Consider the following 20,022-nt stretch of genomic DNA (forward strand, 5'->3'; position numbering starts at 1 on the left):
TTCCCACATTTTTTAATCTAAGCAGATACTGATCCTCCTATTCCAAGAGCCTCAGTTTTGTTACCCAGCATTTTATGCGGTAGTTTGTCAAACGCTTTCTGAAAATCCATATAGACAACATCCATTGCTTTCCCTTCATCAACCTTTTCTGTTATTTCATCAAAAAAATAAGTTATTTATTAATAGATGCAGCACTATAACAGGCCCTTCGGCCCATCAAGTCTGTGCCGACCAACAACCACCCATTTATACTAATCCTACATCAATGCCATATTCTCGACCACATCCCCCACCACCGACAAACACTCGGGGCAATTCACAACGGTCAATTTACCAATCAATCTGCAAGTCTTTGGCTGTGCGAGGAAACACACGCAGTCACAGGGAGAACTCAAACTGCGCACAGACATTAGCCAGAACTGAACACGGGTCGCTGGAGCTGTGAGGCTGTGGTGCGAAACAGTGATCGCCCAAAATGACCATGGCAGGATTCGAACCTGCAATCTTCTGATAACCTCGTTAAATACACCGAAGTCAGACACCTTATCCATTAGGCCACACGGCCAATAGTGAAAGAACGGAGAGGTGCTGAACCTCTCAGTTTTCGGTCTACCCAAACCAAGTTCAAGGCCTGAATAATGAACCGATTGCCTCATTCGTTCTGTGAATAATACAATGATTTAATAGACAAAGTTTTGAAACATTCCTGCCCATAAATCTTGATAACAGAGAGTGTGTGGATCTCCTGGCTCAGAATGTTTAATGGATACAGTCCTCAGATCCGACAAGGAACCCCTGAACATCCACAGTAAAGACAGTGTGGATGAGGAAATGTAAGAGCCGGGAGCTGAAACTCAGGCACGGCCGAGCTCTCCTGTCATTGAGCTTGTGTGTCTGCTCTGCTCGCCGCACTTCCGGCTCTACTTTGTTTCCAATGCAAAGATGAAAAGGGCCGTTCGGTTTCCCTCTCACTGACAGCGTGTTTCACTCGGGTTAATATAACCCGGGACTTTTGCTGCTGAAATGAATTCTGCAAGGTCCCAGCAAGCACACCGGCTCCCTCCTTTCTCCCCTCTTTCTATCGGATTGTTTTACCAGGAGGGGCTCAATAATAACAAACCCCCTGCAGGGAATGACCGCAAATTGAGCATCTAAATGGGGCAAGTGGGCAGCTTTCTGGGTTCTAGGTTCCCCCTACCCCGCCCCTCCCTCCCTCCAGTCCAAGCCCCTCTTCACTTTCTTTGGGACTTTGATGAGGGTGAAATGGGGAAAGTTCCCATTGATGTTTGAGTGCTGAATTGCAGCAGGGATCTGCGCATGCGCGATGCAGCCCCGCCCCCAGTGTGACGTCACAATGAGGAGTGGAGTGCATGCGCAGCCTTTCCCCAACCCAGTCTGTGAGGCCATTCACTCAATCAGGGGAAGATGCTTTAAATCAGCTGCTAATGGAGACTTCCCGGGCCCGGGGGAAGGGAACAAACAGCATCTGCTTCCAGCAGCCACTGCTTTGGGAGCGTGTCCGCAGATGTGCTCAGAGATTAGCATTGAGTGGTGGGAAGTTGAGGGGGAGTCGGGGAGTGTTTGGAACAGACACTGTGGAGCAGGAGCTGCTCCCGGAACATGGAGTGAGCCGGGGACACGGGGAAGGGAGAGTTCATTCTCGGACAGTGTCTGTACAGGCTCAGGGAGACACAATGGGAAGAAATCACTATTGAAAATCACTGACAATTTCACCACCCAAAGGAGAGGGAATTTTCCTGCTTTAGTTCCAGTCTCTCACTGTTTGTTGGATCGTGAACAGTGGCGGAAAAATAGCCGCAAAATAACGATGTGGACAGTTAGACAAAGAGCATTTATTGCAGACACCAGGTGAGAAGTGTGAAAGGCACATTTTCAATAGTGGCTGCTTGTTTTCCGTTGAAATAGAAATGTGACTGTGTAAAGGTCACTGCTCTATCGGACAGTCCCAGTCATTGAGCAGTGCAGGGCTTGTGTTCTTTCTGAATGTCACAAACTTGTTGTAAAACCACTGCAAACACCTGGTAAACAGAAGCTGAATGTTACAGTACTGCAGTGGAGTCAGACACTGACACTGTTTGTGTTCCTGGTTTTCATTTTGTGATTGTTCATAATGATTATTATTGGGACGATTACATTGATCGCTTTTGTATCTTCTACCTCACCAGTTCTTTCATTCCTGCAGGAAAATACATGAAGGAACCTGAATGGATGTGGTGATTCTTGGACACAAGGAAAAGTGCAGCGAGCTCGTTCCAACACACAGTAGGTACAGGATCACTCCCAAAGCACAGAGATACTGCCAGCTCATCAGTTCCACTGGAACAAACAAAAGAAGTAGTCAGACAGACACTGATCCCAAAGTCAAGAGACACATTTTCAATCCAACAGTCAAACAACAGCGGGAGAGACAGAAGTTGTTTCTATTTCACTCCAATTCAATACAGGTGATAGGTTGATACATCAATCACAGTCCAAAAACAAACTCACTATCAGATCTAAATAAACTCTGTCACCATGGCCACATTTTAAATATAAAACTTGAAATTGAACAGACAAAATTTGCCTGATTGAAATGAACAGAATGAATGCAAGGAGGCTTCAAGGGGATTTGGACGGGGTAAGTGAATGGGCAAGAACATGGCAGATGGAATATAATGTAAATAAGTGTGAAGTTCTCCACTTTGGTAGAATAAACAGAAAGACAGAGTATTTCTTAAATGGTGAGAGGTTGGGAAGTGTTGATGTCCAAAGGGACCTGGGTGTCCTTGTTCATGAGACACGAAAAGCTAGTGTGCAGGTGCAGAAAGCAATTAAGAATGCAAATGGTATGTTGTCTTCATTGAAAGGGGATTTGAGTACATGGTTAATCATGTATTGCTTCATTGTATAAAGTCTAAATGAGACTGCACCTGGAATATTCTGTACAATTTTGGTTTCCTTATCTAAGGAAGGATAGACTTGTCATGGAGAGAGTGCAACGGAGATTCACCAGACTAATCCCCTGGGATGGTGGGATTGTCTTATGATGAGAGACTGCAGAAACTGGGCCGAAATTCTCTGGAGTTTCGAAGAATGAAAGGTGATCTCATTGAAACTTACAAAATTCTTACAGGGCGTGACAGGGTAGATATGGAGAGGATGTTTCCTCTGTCTGGTCATTCTAGAACAAGGAGATACAGTCTCAGAATAAGGACAGGCCATTTGAGACTGAGATGAGCAGGAATTTCTTTACTCAGAGGGTGGGAACTCTGTGGAATTCTTTATCCCAGAGGGCTGTGGAGCCTCAATCATTGAACATATTCAAGACATAAATCGATAGATTTCTAAATACTAACAAGATCAAGGGATATGGAGATAGCAGGGAAAAATGGCGTAGAGGTAGATGATCATCCACGATCTGTTTGAATGTTGGAGCAGGCTCGATGGGCTGAATGGCCTAATGCCCCTATTTCCTATCATCCTTTGAATCCCAATAATGTACATCAGACGTGAGACCGAGCTATGCATTACATACCAGTTCAAAAATCCCACAGAGATTAAGACTGAAAGATACAGTATCAATTCCATTACTACAAAATGAAGGACTTGGAGCTTGCAGACCAGCCCATGTATAAGATTGAAAGTTATTAGATTAGATTAGAGATACAGCACTGAAACAGGCCCTTCGGCCCACCGAGTCTGTGCCGACCATCAACCACCCATTTATACTAACCCTACACTAATCCCATATTCCTACCAAACATCCGGGCGGATAGGTAGGTGGTAGGGAAATATTGGGACAGGTGGGGATGTTTGTTGGGAATATCGGATTCGTGTAGGATTAGTATAAATGGGTGGTTGATGTTCGGCACAGACTCGGTGGGCCGAAGGGCCTGTTTCAGTGCTGTATCTCTAATCTAATCTAATCTAATCCCCACCTGTCTCTATATTTCCCTACCACCTACCTATACTAGTGACAATTTATAATGGCCAATTTACCTATCAACCTGCAAGTCTTTTGGCTTGTGGGAGGAAACCGGAGCACCCGAAGAAAACCCACGCAGACACAGGGAGAACTTGCAAACTCCACACAGGCAGTACCCGGAATCGAACCCGGGTCCCTGGAGCTGTGAGGCTGCGGTGCTAACCACTGCGCCACTGTGCCGCCCCTCGTTTTCACAGAGCTAAATATTAAATACCAATCCACAACTTGTACAGGACTACCAAATAAAACCTACAACTGTAAAATACAGTTAATCCATATTTTAAATTAAACGCAAGGCAAACAAATATTGATACATTAAGAGAGCGGGAAACAGTGAAAGCGAAGTGGAGCATAAAGAGCCCAGGAGAGAGAGGGAGCAAGAGTTCACTCGGAGAGCAGGGAACAGCGAGAACAGACGTAAAAAAAGGCAAAGGAATACACAATTAACGGGAGAACACTGAACGGTGTAGAGGAAGTGAGGGACGTTGGAGTGAATGTCCACAGATCCCTGAAGTAGCAGGACAGGTCAATAAGCTGGTTCAGCAGATATATGGAATCCTTTCCTTTACTAGCTGAGGTACGGAATATAAGGGTGACATGGGTGTCCATGACAATAAGTCACTGAAAGCTAACATGCAGGTGCAGCAAGCAATTAAGAAGGCTATTGGTATGTTAGCCTTTATCACAAGAGGATTTGAGTACAGGAATAGTGAATTCTTGCTTCAATTGTAAAGAACCTTGGTTAGACCGCACTTGGAGTACTGTGTGCAGTTTTGGTCCCCTTACCTTAGGAAGGATATTATTGCCACAGAGGGAGTGCAACAAAGGTTCATCAGACTTGTTCCTGGGATGGTGGGACTGTCCTATGAAGAGAGATTGGGGAAACGGGCTGTATTCTCTAGAGTTTCAAAGAATGAGAGGTGATCCCATTGAAACCCACAAAATACTTAAAGGACAGTCAGGGTAGATGCAGCTGAGATGTTTCTCCTGGTTGGGGAGTCGAGAACCAGGTGATGCAATTTCAAAATAAGGGGGAAACCACTTAGAACAAAGAACAAAGAAAATTACAGCACAGGAACAGGCCCTTCGGCCCTCCAAGCCTGCGCCGATCCAGATCCTCTATCTAAACCTGTCGCCTATTTTCTAAGGGTCTGTATCTCTTTGCTTCCTGCCCATTCACGTATCTGTCTAGATACATCTTAAAAAACGCTATCGTGCCCGCGTCTACCACCTCCGCTGGCAACGCGTTCCAGGCACCCACCACCCTCTGCGTAAAGAACTTTCCACGCATATCCCCCCTAAACTTTTCCCCTCTCACTTTGAACTCGTGACCCCTCGTAATTGAATCCCCCACTCTGGGAAAAAGCTTCTTGCTATCCACCCTGTCTATACCTCTCATGATTTTGTGCACCTCAATCAGGTCCCCCCTCAACCTCCGTCTTTCTAATGAAAATAATCCTAATCTACTCAACCTCTCTTCATAGCTAGCGCCCTCCATACCAGGCAACATCCTGGTGAACCTCCTCTGCACCCTCTCCAAAGCATCTACATCCTTTTGGTAATATGGCGACCAGAACTGCACGCAGTATTCCAAATGTGGCCGAACCAAAGTCTTATACAACTGTAACATGACCTGCCAACTCTTGTACTCAATACCCCGTCCGATGAAGGAAAGCATGCCGTATGCCTTCTTGACCACTCTATTGACCTGCGTTGCCACCTTCAGGGAACAATGGACCTGAACACCCAAATCTCTTTGTACATCAATTTTCCCCAGGACTTTTCCATTTACTGTATAGTTCACTCTTGAATTGGATCTTCCAAAATGCATCACCTCGCATTTGCCTGGATTGAACTCCATCTGACATTTCTCTGCCCAACTCTCCAATCTATCTATATTCTGCTGTATTCTCTGACAGTCCCCTTCACTATCTGCTACTCCACCAATCTTAGTGTCGTCTGCAAACTTGCTAATCAGACCACCTATACTTTCCTCCAAATCATTTATGTATATCACAAACAACAGTGGTCCCAGCACGGATCCCTGTGGAACACCACTGGTCACATGTCTCCATTTTGAGAAACTCCCTTCCACTGCTACTCTCTGTCTCCTGTTGCCCAGCCAGTTCTTTATCCATCTAGCTAGTACACCCTGGACCCCATGCGACTTCAATTTCTCCATCAACCTACCATGGGGAACCTTATCAAACGCCTTACTGAAGTCCATGTATATGACAGCCCTTCCCTCATCAATCAACTTTGTCACTTCCTCAAAGAATTTTATTAAGTTGGTAAGACATGACCTTCCCTGCACAAAACCATGTTGCCTATCACTGATAAGCCCATTTTCTTCCAAATGGGAATAGATCCTATCCCTAAGTATCTTCTCCAGCAGCTTCCCTACCACTGACGTCAGGCTCACCGGTCTATAATTACCTGGATTATCCCTGCTACCCTTCTTAAACAAGGGGACAACATTAGCAATTCTCCAGTCCTCCGGGACCTCACCCGTGTTTAAGGACGCTGCAAAGATATCTGTTAAGGCCCCAGCTATTTCCTCTCTCGCTTCCCTCAGTAACCTGGGATAGATCCCATCCGGACCTGGGGACTTGTCCACCTTAATGCCTTTTGGAATACCCAACACTTCCTCCCTCCTTATGCCGACTTGACCAAGAGTAATCAAACATCTATCCCTGACCTCAACATCCGTAATGTCCCTCTCCTCGGTGAATACCGATGCAAAGTACTCGTTTAGAATCTCACCCATTTTCTCTGACTCCACGCATAATTTTCCTCCTTTGTCCTTGAGTGGGCCAATCCTTTCTCTAGTTACCCTCTTGCCCCTTATATATGAATAAAAGGCTTTGGGATTTTCCTTAACCCTGTTTGCTAAAGATATTCATGACCCCTTTTAGCCCTCTTAATTCCTCGTTTCAGATTGGTCCTACATTCCCGATATTCTTCCAAAGCTTTGTCTTTCTTCAGCCGCCTAGACCTTATGTATGCTTCCTTTTTCCTCTTAGCTAGTTTCACAATTTCACCTGTCATCCATGGTTCCCTAATCTTGCCATTTCTATCCCTCATTTTCACAGGAACATGTCTCTCCTGCACGCTAATCAACCTCTCTTTAAAAGCCTCCCACATATCAAATGTGGATTTATCTTCAAACAGCTGCTCCCAATCTACATTCCCCAGCTCCTGCCGAATTTTGGTATAGTTGGCCTTCCTCCAATTTAGCACTCTTCCTTTAGGACCACTCTCATCTTTGTCCATGAGTATTCTAAAACTGACGGAATTGTGATCACTATTCCCAAAGTAGTCCCCTACTGAAACTTCAACCACCTGGCCGGGCTCATTCCCCAACACCAGGTCCAGTACGGCCCCTTCCCGAGTTGGACTATTTACATACTGCTCTAGAAAACCCTCCTGGATGCTCCTTACAAATTCTGCTCCATCTGGACCTCTAACACTAAGTGAATCCCAGTCAATGTTGGGAAAATTAAAATCTCCTATCACCACCACCCTGTTGCTCCTACATCTTTCCATAGTCTGTTTACATATTTGTACCTCTATCTCATGCTTGCTGTTGGGAGGCCTGTCGTACAGCCCCAACACTGTTACCGCACCCTTCCTATTTCTGAATTCTGCCCATATTGCCTCACTGCTCGAGTCGTCCATAGTGCCCTCCTTCAGCACAGCTGTGATATCCTCTTTGACCAGTAATGCAACTCCTCCACCCCTTTTACCTCCCTCTCTATCCCGCCAGAAACATCGATATCCTGGGATATTTAGTTGCCAAACGTGCCCTTTCCTCAACCAAGTCTCAGTAATAGCAATAACATCATACTCCCAGGTACTAATCCAAGCCCTAAGTTCATCTGCCTTTCCTACTACACTTCTTGCATTAAAACAAATGCACCTCAGACCACCAGTCCCTTTGCGTTCATCATCTGCTTCCTGCCTACTCTTCCCCTTAGTCACGCTGACTTCATTATCTAGTTCCTTACAGGCTTTAGTTACTACCTCCTTACTGTCCACTGACCTCCTCATTTGGTTCCCATCCCCCTGCCACATTATTTTAAACCCTCCCCAACAGCGTTAGCAAAAGCACCCCCAAGGACACAGGACAGAGATGAGGAGAAATGTTGTTACTCAGAGGGTTGTGAATCTTTGGAATTCTTTACCCCAGAGGGCTGTGGAAGCTCAGTCATTGAATATGTTTAAAGCAGAGATTGACAGATTTCTAAATACAAATGACATAAGGGAATATGAGGAAAGTGTGGGGAAAAGGGTATTGAAGTGGATGATCAGCCATGATCATATTGAATGGTGGGGCAGGCTCAATGGGCTGAATGGCCGACTCCTGCTCCTATGTTCCTAACTCCACATGATCGGCGAGGCACAGCTTCAGGCCGACTTGGTGGGTGGTGAAAACAGATATCACTGCTTCTGATCTTCACCAGAACAGAGAGTGAGATGTAACATTGATCATCAAACAGACTGTGAGAGAATACAACAGAGTAAAACACATGGAGAGACACTGTGGAATAACAAATAGATTTGATTGGAATGTTGAATTTTGATTGGAATGGATAAAACAGCAGATTAAATTGGGATTCTCATCATGATATTGATCTGGGACAGAAAAACGAAACTGATGGAAAGAAGGGAAGAAGGAAGAAAAGAAAGGATGGAACTGTTCAGTTTTTTTGAGTTTTTTCACCCACCCATCAAAGCTGGATTAAAAAGAAGATGCAAATAACAAAGAATTTCACCAAAAAGAGAGATTAAATGCTGCCGAAACCTTGGATTGAAGGATGCCCCAACAGATCACCTGTTTAACTGTCTCCTCACTGGGGGATTTCAATCAGTGAGTCATATTATTCTCTACCTTTGTTTTGTTAAATGAACCCAGAACTGTCACTTGGAATTAATATCTGTGTTTCGACTCCTGAATAATAAAATTGTGAGTTTCTCGATATTTTCTGGACACATCTCCAGCTGAAAGAACTAAGAACTCTTTTCTAATTTACACAATACTATATGCACACTCATCAAGCCTCCTGAGCTAGCATCCTTGGTGCTGCTCTCTCTTCTCCCAAACCTCATCTCATGTGACTGTTACATCATCACTCTGACAGTGGGAGGGGTTGATCCCACTGTCTTCAGCATTAACCCTTTACATCCTTGGAATACACTGTCTGTCCAAAAAATGGGTGGAGGGAACTTCTTTCATTTATTGAAACACCAACAGCTGCCAGTTGAAAATCAACTCAAACCCATCAGAGAGAGAGAGAGAGAGAGACTGTCAGAGAACTTCCTGCATCCAGTCCTGACCCTGTTACACTCCGCAGCTGCTCACCCAGACCCCACTGAACACTGTTACCGAAACACTTCAAATACTGTTTGCAAAAGGCAGAAAAGGTCAAAGTTAATCACAGCTGTATTGAATAGAACAAAGTTTAATATCTTCTCACCGTCTCTCGGTAACCACATGAGACACAGGTTTTCTTATTTGCTTCCTTTGATTTTTCTTGTTCCTGACTGACAAATATTCCAAACCTCGGCTCAACCCTCTCGCTTGCGTCATGTCCCAGTCACGGTTGAAAGCAACACATAACGACAGAAACACTCTGAAACAGACAACGTGGTCACACTTTCCTTCAGTGAGATTAATGTCGTGCTGTTTTCCAGGTTGAATGCATCTGTGAACAAACTTCTATGAAAGAAGTTGCCTTTGAAATATCAGCACTGAATTTCTGTGCAAGGAGGAACAGCCATTCCAAACTCACATCTTTCACAATGGCTGTTTTCTCCTGTGACTGAAATTCATTATCTAATTTGAATTCTAAGTCAAAGTTCACAAGACATCGATAAAATTATTGATTAGGAAACTTCTAAAGCACACTGCAATAAGGCTCTGCTGGGAGTTGAACCCAGGATCTCCTGTTTACTAGACAGGTGCTGTAACCAACTAAACTACTGAGCCAGATTGAAAGTGTTTGTGCAGTTGAAATTGGAGAAGGGCACTATTTATTCTCAAATAAAAACAAGAAATGCTGGAACCACTCAGCAGGTCTGGCAGCATCTGTGGAAAGAGAAGCAGAGTTAACGTTTCGGGTCAGTGACCCTTCTTCGGAACTTCCAAAGAAGGGTCATTGACCTGAAACGTTAACTCTGCTTCTCTTTCCACAGATGCTGCCAGACCTGCTGAGTGGTTCCAGCATTTCTTGTTTTTATTTCAGATTTCCAGCATCTGCAGTATTTTGCTACTATTTATTCTCATCCCATTTCTCCACTGGTCACAACATATTTTAACTTTTCCCACTTACCGATACAGTCAATCATATACTCTATTTTTCCCAGGACTGAGAATGAATGTTTTGGAAGAAAATACATAATTCAATTGTTTCTGAAAGGTTACAGAACACAACATGTGAGTAATATTCCCCATTGCTTTCTCAGCACTGATGGATTGTGAAGCGGGAGTCAGCCAGAAGTCCCACTGAGCCGCACTGTCCCTGAGCTGAGAATGAAATGAGATAAAGTTCAATTTTTCACAGCGAGATGCTGCAGAGAGATAAGATTCCCGAATCAAAGTGAGGCTTTCTCATACTGTTGTTGAATTTCATTTCAAACACTCCTTGTACTCTCTGCTAATGAAGCCTAAAAAAATGGAGAAACAGAATGGTACTCAAACTCACAACCCTGAGATTAAACGTCTCATGTTTGACTGACTGAACTATCACTTCTACTCAGTCTCTTATTGGATGGATGCAACTGTATGCTCCGACGCTGGGGTGGCTTTCAAATCCTCCCATGGATCCACATGTCAGATTGAGTTACATGTCGTAGACTCAAGCAAAGGAAATCTGCTCACTTCCAAAACTATCAGCGAGTTGAAGCTGATTACAATCAACATCATCAGAGAGCAGAACTACCTGGTGAAAGAAAATACCCTGAAGAAGGATCCACAATTATTCAAACGCATCGGCAAAGTGAAAAACAAAAAATCGATGAGTTAATCCAAGACAAACAACAGAAACACTGAAGAATTCCATTCCATACCAGAACCCAGTCGTGTTGTTTTTGGATCCAGCTCTCAGTTACTGCTTCACCTTCATACACACACTTGGCAATCTGTACATTTCGTTCATTTCAATTTTGTCAACAGGCTATTGGAATCCAGTTCTCTGGTCCTCAAACAGGCTCCGTGTGAAAGTCAACTCCGCTTTTTGTAAGGCTGCAACCAATCGATGACCTTCAACTAAAAACACAAATGAAGTAGGAGTCATGCAGGATTTGAAAACAGGACCTTTCACATGCTATCCAATCACACACCCAAAGTGAAAAACATACCCCCAGACCAACAAGCCACTTACAAAGAATAGTATTTTTAGCTCTCTTTAGAACTGTGCCATTAAGTATATATTTCCTCTCCCTGTTCCTTCTGCCAAAGTGCATCACCTCACACGAGTCACTATTAAATTCCATCTGCCACCTGTCTGCCCATTCTGCTAGCCTATCACTGTCCTGTTGCAGGCAGTTACTGTTTACCACTCTTCTAGGTTTGGTGTTATCGGCATATTTTGAGATACTACACTATATTCCAAGATCCTAGTCATTTATATATAGCAGAAAAAGCAGTGGTTCGAGCAGTGACCATTGGAGAACACCCACTGTCGACTATCCTCCAGTCTGACAAAGAACCATTTACTACGACTCGCTATTTTCTGTCCTTAAGGCAATTTTCTATCCAATTGGACGGGGAGTCTCCTATTCCATGAACCTCAATTTTGTTAACCACCCTTTTATGTGGTACCTGATCATCCATTCTTAATCCAACCATCCATCCTGTCTTAAAATTCATCATCTTCCTGTTTGTTCATCAAAAAATGCAGTTAGTCAAGCATGAACTCCCATTTATTAATCCATGCTCACTCTCCTCAATTAATTCAAATCTCTCCAAGTGACTGTTGATTTTTTCCCTAATTATTGTTCCTAAAACCTTACTCACCACTGCTGTTAATCTAACTGGCCTGTAGTTACCTGGATTGTCCTTACACCCTTTGTTGAAATAGGAAGTCACATTTGCCACTGTTCAGTCCTCTGGCACCTCCACAGTGCTTTTTGGGAGGGTGTTCCTGGTTTTTGACCCTGCAACAGTGAAGGAATGGCAGTCTAATGCCGAGTCAGGATGGTGTGTGACTTGGAGGGGAACTTGAAGGTGGTGATGTTCCCATGCGTCTGCTACCTTTATCCTTCTAGGTGGCTGAGTTTGTGGGTTGGAAGGTGCTGTTGAAAGAGGCTTGGCAAGTTGCTGCAGTACATCTTGTAAATGTTACACACTGCTGCCACTCTGCACTGGTGCTAGAGGGAATGAATGTTTAAGGTGGTGGATGGGGTGCCAATCAAGTGGGCTGCTTTGACCCGATGGTGTCAATCTCTTGAGTGTTGTTGGAGCTGCACTCATCCAGGCATGAGTATTCCATCACATTCCTGACTTGTGCATTGTAGATGGTGGGCAGGCTTTGGCGAGTCAAGAGGTGAGTTAGTCGCCGCAGAGTTCCCAGCCTCTGACTTGCTCATGTAGTTGTAGCTGTAGTTGTAATAGTAATAGGCAATCGTCCGTCTCGGAAGACGATGGGCTACACCCGGGGTGTACGTCACTTCTGTATTAAACATCGTTTGTTGTGGCTGTAGAGGACGACTCGCGAGTGATGATCCCTTCCGCAGCTGGTACAGATGAATATCATTGGCCCAAGGTCGACTGATAATTTTCCCTTCCTCTGGGCTCTCTTTCCCCCCAAATGGTCATTTCTTTTGTCCTCTGCTTTTCCCATGGTCTTCCTGAATGCCTTTCTCCAGGAATTCCAGTCAGCAGGAAGGACTTCCCATGCATCGACTCCAATCCCAGTCAGCTTGAGATCTCGCTTTGTAGATGTCCTTGTATCACAGACGTGGGTGACCTGTTGGTCTCGTGCTGATAGCAAGCTCACCAAAGAGCGTGTCTTTGGCAAAGCGACCGTCATCCATTCAGCACACATCACTCAGTCAACAGAGTCACCGCTGACTCAAGAGGGCAAACATGCTGCAGATCCCTGCACGCTGGTGTACTTCCACATTCGGCTCTCTGTCCTGCCAGGAGATGCCCAATATCCATCTGAGACAGTGGAGGTGGAAGCTGTTCAGCTGCTTTTCCTGAATTGCATAAGTTGTTGATGCTTCTCTACTATAAAGGAGGGTGCTGAGAACACAAGCCTGGTACACGCAGAGCTTTATATTTTCGATCAGTTTGCTGTCGGTTCACACTTGTCTTCTCAACTTTGACATGACAGCTGCAGCATTGGAAATCCTGGTGCTGATTTCAGTATCAAGGGACAGATTGCTGGTGATTGTTGATCCAAGGTATGTGAAGCTGTTGACAACCTCCAAAGTGAGGTTGTCAATGTTGATGGAAGGTGGAGTCTCTACGTCCTGGCCCATAACTTTGATCTTCCTGATGCTGATCGTCAGTCCAAATTCCTTGCAGGCCAGGGAGAAGCGATATACAAGATGCTGCAAGTGAACTTCATTTTGGGATGTTAGCACAGCGTCATCAGCAAACAGCAACTCATGGACTAGGAACTTACCCACTTTGGTCATGGCGTGCAGTCTTGCCAAGTTGAACAGCTTGTCGTCAGCTCTGGTATGCAGGTGGACACCCCCATCTGAGTCACTGAAACTGTAAAATAGCAGCATGGAGAAGAATATGCCAATTATAAAGGATGTGAGTTGTGAGGAGGTTACAAGGAGGTTTCCAGGGGTCTTGGAGAGGCTAAGTGAATGGGAAAGAACATGACAGATGGAATATAATGTGAATAAATGTGAAGTTATCCACTTTGGTAGAATAAACAGAAAGATAGAATATTTATTAAATGGTGAGAGCTTAAGAAGTGTTAATGTCCAAAGGGACCTGGGTGTCCTTGTTCATGAGACACTAAAAGCTCACATGCAGGTGCAGCAATCAATTAGGAAGGCAAATGGTATGTTGGCCTTCACACAAAGGGTCTTGAGTACAGGAGTAAAGATGCCTTGCTGCAATTGTATAGAGCCTTGGTGAGACCGCGCTGGAGTATTGTGTCCCGTTTTGGCTTCCTTATCTAAGGAAGGATATACTTGCCATAGAGGGAGTGCAGCAGAGGGTCACCAGATGAATCCCTGGGATAGTGGGATTGTCTTATGAAGAAACTGGGCCTGTATTCCTTAAAGTTTCGAAGAGTGAGAGGTGATCTCATTGAAACTTGCAATATTCTTACAGGGTGTGACAGTGTGGATGTAGACAGGATGTTTGCCCTGGTTGGTGAGTCCAAAACCAGGAGACATAGTCTCAGAATAAGGGATAGGCCATTTAAAACTGAGATGGGTGGAATTTCTTCATTCAGAGGGTGGTGAATCTTTGGAATTCTCTACCCCAGGGGTATGTGGAAGTTCAATCATTGAGCATGTTCAAGACAGAAATTGATAGAAATCTTGATACTCATGACTTCAAGGGATATGGGGATAGCATGGGAAAGCAGTGTTGAGGTAGATGATCAGCCATGATCATTGAATGACAGAGCAGGCTGGACAGGCTGAATGGCCTCCTCCTATGATCCGAAGAGAGTTGGCACCAGGACGCAACCTGCTTTATCCCACTGCTGATCGTGAAAGCGTCTGATGTTGCTCCATTGTAACTGACGGAACTGTGCATGTTTTCGTAGAAAGAAGCGATGAGGCCCAAGAGTTCAGGAGGGCAGCCTTGTTTCCATAGCAGTTTGAAGAGTCTTTCTTTGCTGACAAGATCCAAGGCCTTGGTGATGTCTATAAAGAAAATGTAGAGTGCTCTGTACTGTTCACAGTACTTCTCCTGTAACTGCCGAAGTGTGAAAACCATGTCAACTGTCAATCTACCAGCTCTGAAGTTGCACTGAGACTCAGGATAGATGTGTGATGTCAGGGTCTGCAATCTGGTCAGAGCAATGTGAGCAAAGACCTTCCCCACAATACTTAGCAAGGAGATGCCTTGGTAATTTCTGCAGTCACTGCGATTCCCCCTTATTTTTGGACAAGGTGACAATGTTTGCATCACGCATGTTGAGAGGCGCAGATCTCTCCTTCCAACAGAGACACAGAAGTTCATGGAGATGCTACAGCTGTGCCGCTTTTGCACTTTCGATGATTCCAGGTGGAATACCATCATTTCCCGGCGCTTTACCATTGGCAAGACGGTCAATGGCCTTGTTGAGCTCTATTATAGTGGACTCACTGTCCAGCTCCTCCATGACAGGGAAGTCTGGAATGGCGCTGAGAGCTACTTCAATGACAATGTTCTCCGTTATGTAGAGTTCAAGGTAATGCTCCACTCACCTTTCCATCTGCTTGTTAGGTTCAGTGATGATCGTCCCTGTCTTTGTCTCCAAAGGTGCTGATTTAGTTACTGCTGCTCTCATTGCTTTCTTAATTCCTTCATACATCCCTCTAGCATCCCCGGATTCAGCAGCAGATTGTATGCTGCTGCAGAGTTTTAACCAGTATTGATTGGTGCAGTGCCGAGCAGTTCTTCTAAATTTCCAAAATATACTTTATTCATAAAAAATCTGTAAAAAATACATCACCAAACAGTTTCAAACAGCACCAAGTCAAAAAATGCAAACAGCGCAAGGGAGATCAGTTTCCTTCAATACAATCATGAGTTGCCTCACAACCCTTCCATTTCATTTGTCATGCCATATACATTTTTACATTTTACAGCAAATGAAAATTTTCCCAATACAGTTCAAGTGGTTTCCCATGGATCCAGCTCCTCAGTTCAGCTTGGTGGGGGGACCTTACACAGTTGTCTTTCCCCATTGAGCCTTTGCTGCGGCTGCCCCAAGCTTTAGTGCGTCCCTCAGCACGTAGTCCTGGACCTTGGAATGTGCCAGTCTGCAACATTCGGTCGTGGACAACTCTTTGCTCTGGAAGACCAGCAAGTTTCTGGCAGACCAAAGGGCGTCTTTCACCAAATTGATAGTGTTCCAGCAGCAGTTGATGTTTGTCTCAGTGTGCGTCCCTGGGAACAGCCGTAGAGCACAGACTCCTGAGTTACCGAGCTGCTTGGGATGAACCTCGACAAAAACCACTGCATCACTTCCACACCTGCTTTGCAAAGACACATTCCAGAAGGAGGTGGGCCGAGCAGTCTGCAGAGACTTGTTTCTGGCAGCTCTGAGAGCATCTAGATGTTGTTTGCTGGGGACTGGTTTGTAGTTCATGAGGGCTCTCCTCTTAGTTGCAATAACTGACTCTATTTCAGTCCAATAAGCCTCAAACCAGTCAGCATTCCTCCCATCTCTTTTCCCATACACAGTGAGTGCAGAGTTATAGATGGTGGTGTGCAGATGATTCCACTTTGACACTGCACTGAGGCCTTGAGCATTGTTGTTTGAAAGAGCCTGATCGAGGATGTTGAGGAACTCCTGTGTCCTTTCTGGATCAGTGATTCGGCAAGTGTTGATCAGAGGATGACCTTTCTTCATGGATGGATGAAGCTTCCTTGTCTGAAGCCTGACCTTGTTACACACCAGGGAGTGATCAGTGTCGCAGTCAGCGCTGTGATAGCTGCGAGTGATGAGGACACTGCTGAGGGTGTTATGTCTGGTGATGATAAGGTCTAGCTGGTGCCAGTGGCGTGATCTCGGATGTCTCCAGGACACCTTGTAGCACAGCTTGACCTGGAAGTAGCTGTTCATCGCACAGAGTCCATGGTGACAGCATAGCTCCAGAAACCTCTGTCCATTTTTGTTGATCTTGCCAATCCCCTGGTGCTCTATGCTCATTGGCCAAGCTATAGTCAGTATCCAAGCTTGTGTTGAAGTCTCCTAGAAGGTACAGTCCCTCAGTGCTGGGAATTCTACTGATGGCAGTGTCAAGTGTCACAGAGAATTGATCCTTGACATCTGGGGTGGAGGTGAGTGTCGGGACATAGATGCACATGAGATTAACTGGGCCCACACTTATTGACAAGTGAAAAGTAAGAAGTCTCTCTGAGCCTACTGTGGGTGGTTCACTCATCGCAAGTGCCGTGTTTTTTACTGTGAAACCCACTCCATGCTCACGAGTTGCCTCTTGGGCTTTCCCCTGCCAGAAGAAGGTGTAGTGTTTCTCTTTGAGGGATCCACTTTGAACGAGTCTAGTTTCTTGCAGCACAGCAATGTCCACATTGAGTCTTGTGAGTTCTTTGTCCATCACAGCTGTCTTGTGTGTGTCTTCAACCTGCAGAAGATTGTCGGTGAGGCCAGGACACATGGTCCTTACATTCCAGCTTGTGATGCGAAGGACTGGTGTCTTCTGTGTTGAGTTTGTCTTGCCTGGTGCATAGATTATCCATCCACCTGTTGAGAAATGACTCTCTGAGCTCCAAGCACCCATTGAAGTAAGCAGGTCGTGGCAGGATAGCAACTAACTGACTGGGGGCTGCCCAGCTTGGAGTGGGTGGTAGTTATCCAATGAGATCTGATGTTCTCTCCCACCGTCGGAAGTCACCCCTGGTGCTCATACTCTACACCAATTGAATGAGAGCTTATAATCGGTAACTGTTTCTTCCCATGTTGTGTTAATGTTTAACCACAAAGCTGGAGTGTCCTCTCCTGGGCAAATAGTATGGAGACCCTGAGCATCAGGACCCCCTCTCAGCATTGCTAGTATTGTCCAAAGGAAAGGGAAAAACCAGTACTGTTTGGTACCAGCTCTGCGACAGGAGTTGCTGGAAAACTGCCTGATAAGTAACAGGTAACCGCCTCCAGGACTCCACTCCGGATTTACTATCCAGGTTTACTCCCTAACCCTGCTTTTCTCTCAAGACACCCAAAGAGAAGTGAGACTTTTTGCCCATCGATGGGGCTCTGTTTCTTGGCATCAGGATGGAACCGCAAGCCAGTGGGCCTGCATGACATGCACAAGGATATCACACACTGCCCCATCCCTGTGACAGCTCAGAGAGATACCCTGATGATAATACACCCCACAGGAACATCACAAACAGCCCCCACCCTAAAACAGCTCAGGGTCAGACACTGCACACACTACAACAACAGTGACATTACTGTATTAGTCCCTCCATTCTGAAAAACAAGCATTCACCCTACTTTATGCTTTCTGCCCCTCAGCCAATTTTGTATCTACACTGCCACTGCCCCTTTAATCCCATCTGCTCCAATTTTGTTAACAAGTCTATTTTATGGTACTTTTTCAAACACAATTTTGAAGTCCAGACACACACCATCAACCTCACCACCCTGGTCAACTCTCTGTGAAACTTCATCAAAGAAATGAATTAATTATTTCAGACACAATCTTCTGTTAACCAATCTGTACTGGCTGTCATTTATTAGCCCATGTTCTACCAAGTGACAGTTAATTTTCTCCTGGATAATTGTCTCTAAAATTTTCCCCACCACCGACTTTAGACTAACTGGTCTGTAGTTCCTGGGTTTATCTCCCTTTTTAAACAGGGCTGTAAAATTAGCAATCCTTGCAGATGTATCTTTCAATTCTGGAAAGTCTATTGTGGACAATCTCTTTGGGTATGACTTTAACCAATTAAGGCAACAGGATAATTGATTAATAAGTCCTGAACATTTATTGAGAGTAAAATAGTACTTAATAATTGAAAGTAAAATTATATTTAACAAACTTGGACAATATAACTTTACAGCTCTAGCAGGTGTGTGGACTGGTCGAGCTTGGTCTCAGAGTGTCACGGTCCTCTTTGTCCAGCCTAGATCCCTCGTCAGGTGGAGAACTTGGATGATGATCTGAGCCTTTACCCCTGAGATCTTCTAGTGTTCCTGCACACTGAAACCTTACAAGATCCCTACTTTTAACCCCTGGATGGCCATCACACCGCCTTGTAAAATAATAATTGCTCCTATCTGTTGCTCGGTACATTTAATTAGTTCTTAATGATGTCTTCCACTAAGAGCCACCTGTCCTCAGAATCTCAGACATGAGTACAATGGAGTGGTTTCACACTGTCTCCCAATCTGATCTGAAACAAGTTGCCTATTCATTAAATCGAGACTCCTGAAGGTCACGATGTACCATACCATGGGTTTTATCAGGGGTCCGAGAAAGGTCCATTGTTTAAATACATTTCGCTGAAACTGCCCTTTCCCACAAAGACACAGAAACTCACAGTAATTAGATTGAACTAACTTTAAATGAAAACCCATTCTCTCTAAAATGATTATTGATTCATTAATTATAACTCAATCATGGTTCATTACTTTTACAATCATCTGTTTCATGATGGGTAGCTACTCATTAATTATACAGGATATAAACGTTAGTACTGAACACAAAATGGCTCCTTTGGTCATGTGTTAATTATAAAATAGCTTTCTTAACCTTGTTCGTTATTACAATGGATACATTATAAAAACGGTCAAGTTAAACTGAGATCGAACTACCCAAGCTTACCTGCATCCTCCAGTCCTCTGGCATCATTCCCATATTCAAGGAGGATTGAAAGATTGTGGTTCGAGTCTCCGCTATTTCCACCTTTACTTCCCTCAGCAACCCAGGATGCAGCCCATCCAGACCGGGTGACTTTTCCACTGTGAGCACTGCTAACCTTGTAATTGTCTCCTCTTTATCTATTTTCATCCCCTCCAAATTCTCCACAACCTCCTCCTTTACTGTGACATTTGCAGCATCCACTTATTTTGTGATGACAGATGAAATGTACTTAATTAGTACCTCAGCCACACCCTCTGCCTCCACAGGATCTCTAATTGACCCACCCTTTCATTGACTGTCCATATGTTGGTAAAAGACTTCAGTGTTCCCAGTTATGTGACCTGCTAATCTGTTCTCATACACTCTCTTGCTGATCTCATTTCCTTTTTCAGCTCTCCTCTGCACTTTCTGTATTCTGCTTGTTTCTCTACTGCAAAGGAATCCTCACATGATTTGCAAAAACCCACACGGTCACCGGGAGAACCAGCAAACTCAGCACAGGCAGTACCCAGGAACAA

General features: G+C 44.7%; 2 non-coding genes across 2 annotated transcripts; both read right to left on the reverse strand.

Moving 5' to 3' along the window:
• Nucleotides 1-476: 476 nt before the first annotated feature.
• trnar-ucg (transfer RNA arginine (anticodon UCG)) lies at nt 477-565 on the reverse strand. Its single transcript is given in 2 exon segments — nt 477-512; nt 529-565. It is a non-coding gene; the product is annotated as a tRNA-Arg (tRNA).
• Nucleotides 566-9,900: 9,335 nt separating this feature from the next.
• On the reverse strand, nt 9,901-9,974 carry trnat-agu (transfer RNA threonine (anticodon AGU)). The gene has a single exon. It is a non-coding gene; the product is annotated as a tRNA-Thr (tRNA).
• Between the last annotated feature and the right edge of the window lie 10,048 nt (nt 9,975-20,022).

The sequence above is a fragment of the Heterodontus francisci genome, chromosome 35, assembly GCF_036365525.1.
Source record: "Heterodontus francisci isolate sHetFra1 chromosome 35, sHetFra1.hap1, whole genome shotgun sequence".
Taxonomy (NCBI): Eukaryota; Metazoa; Chordata; class Chondrichthyes; order Heterodontiformes; family Heterodontidae; genus Heterodontus; species Heterodontus francisci.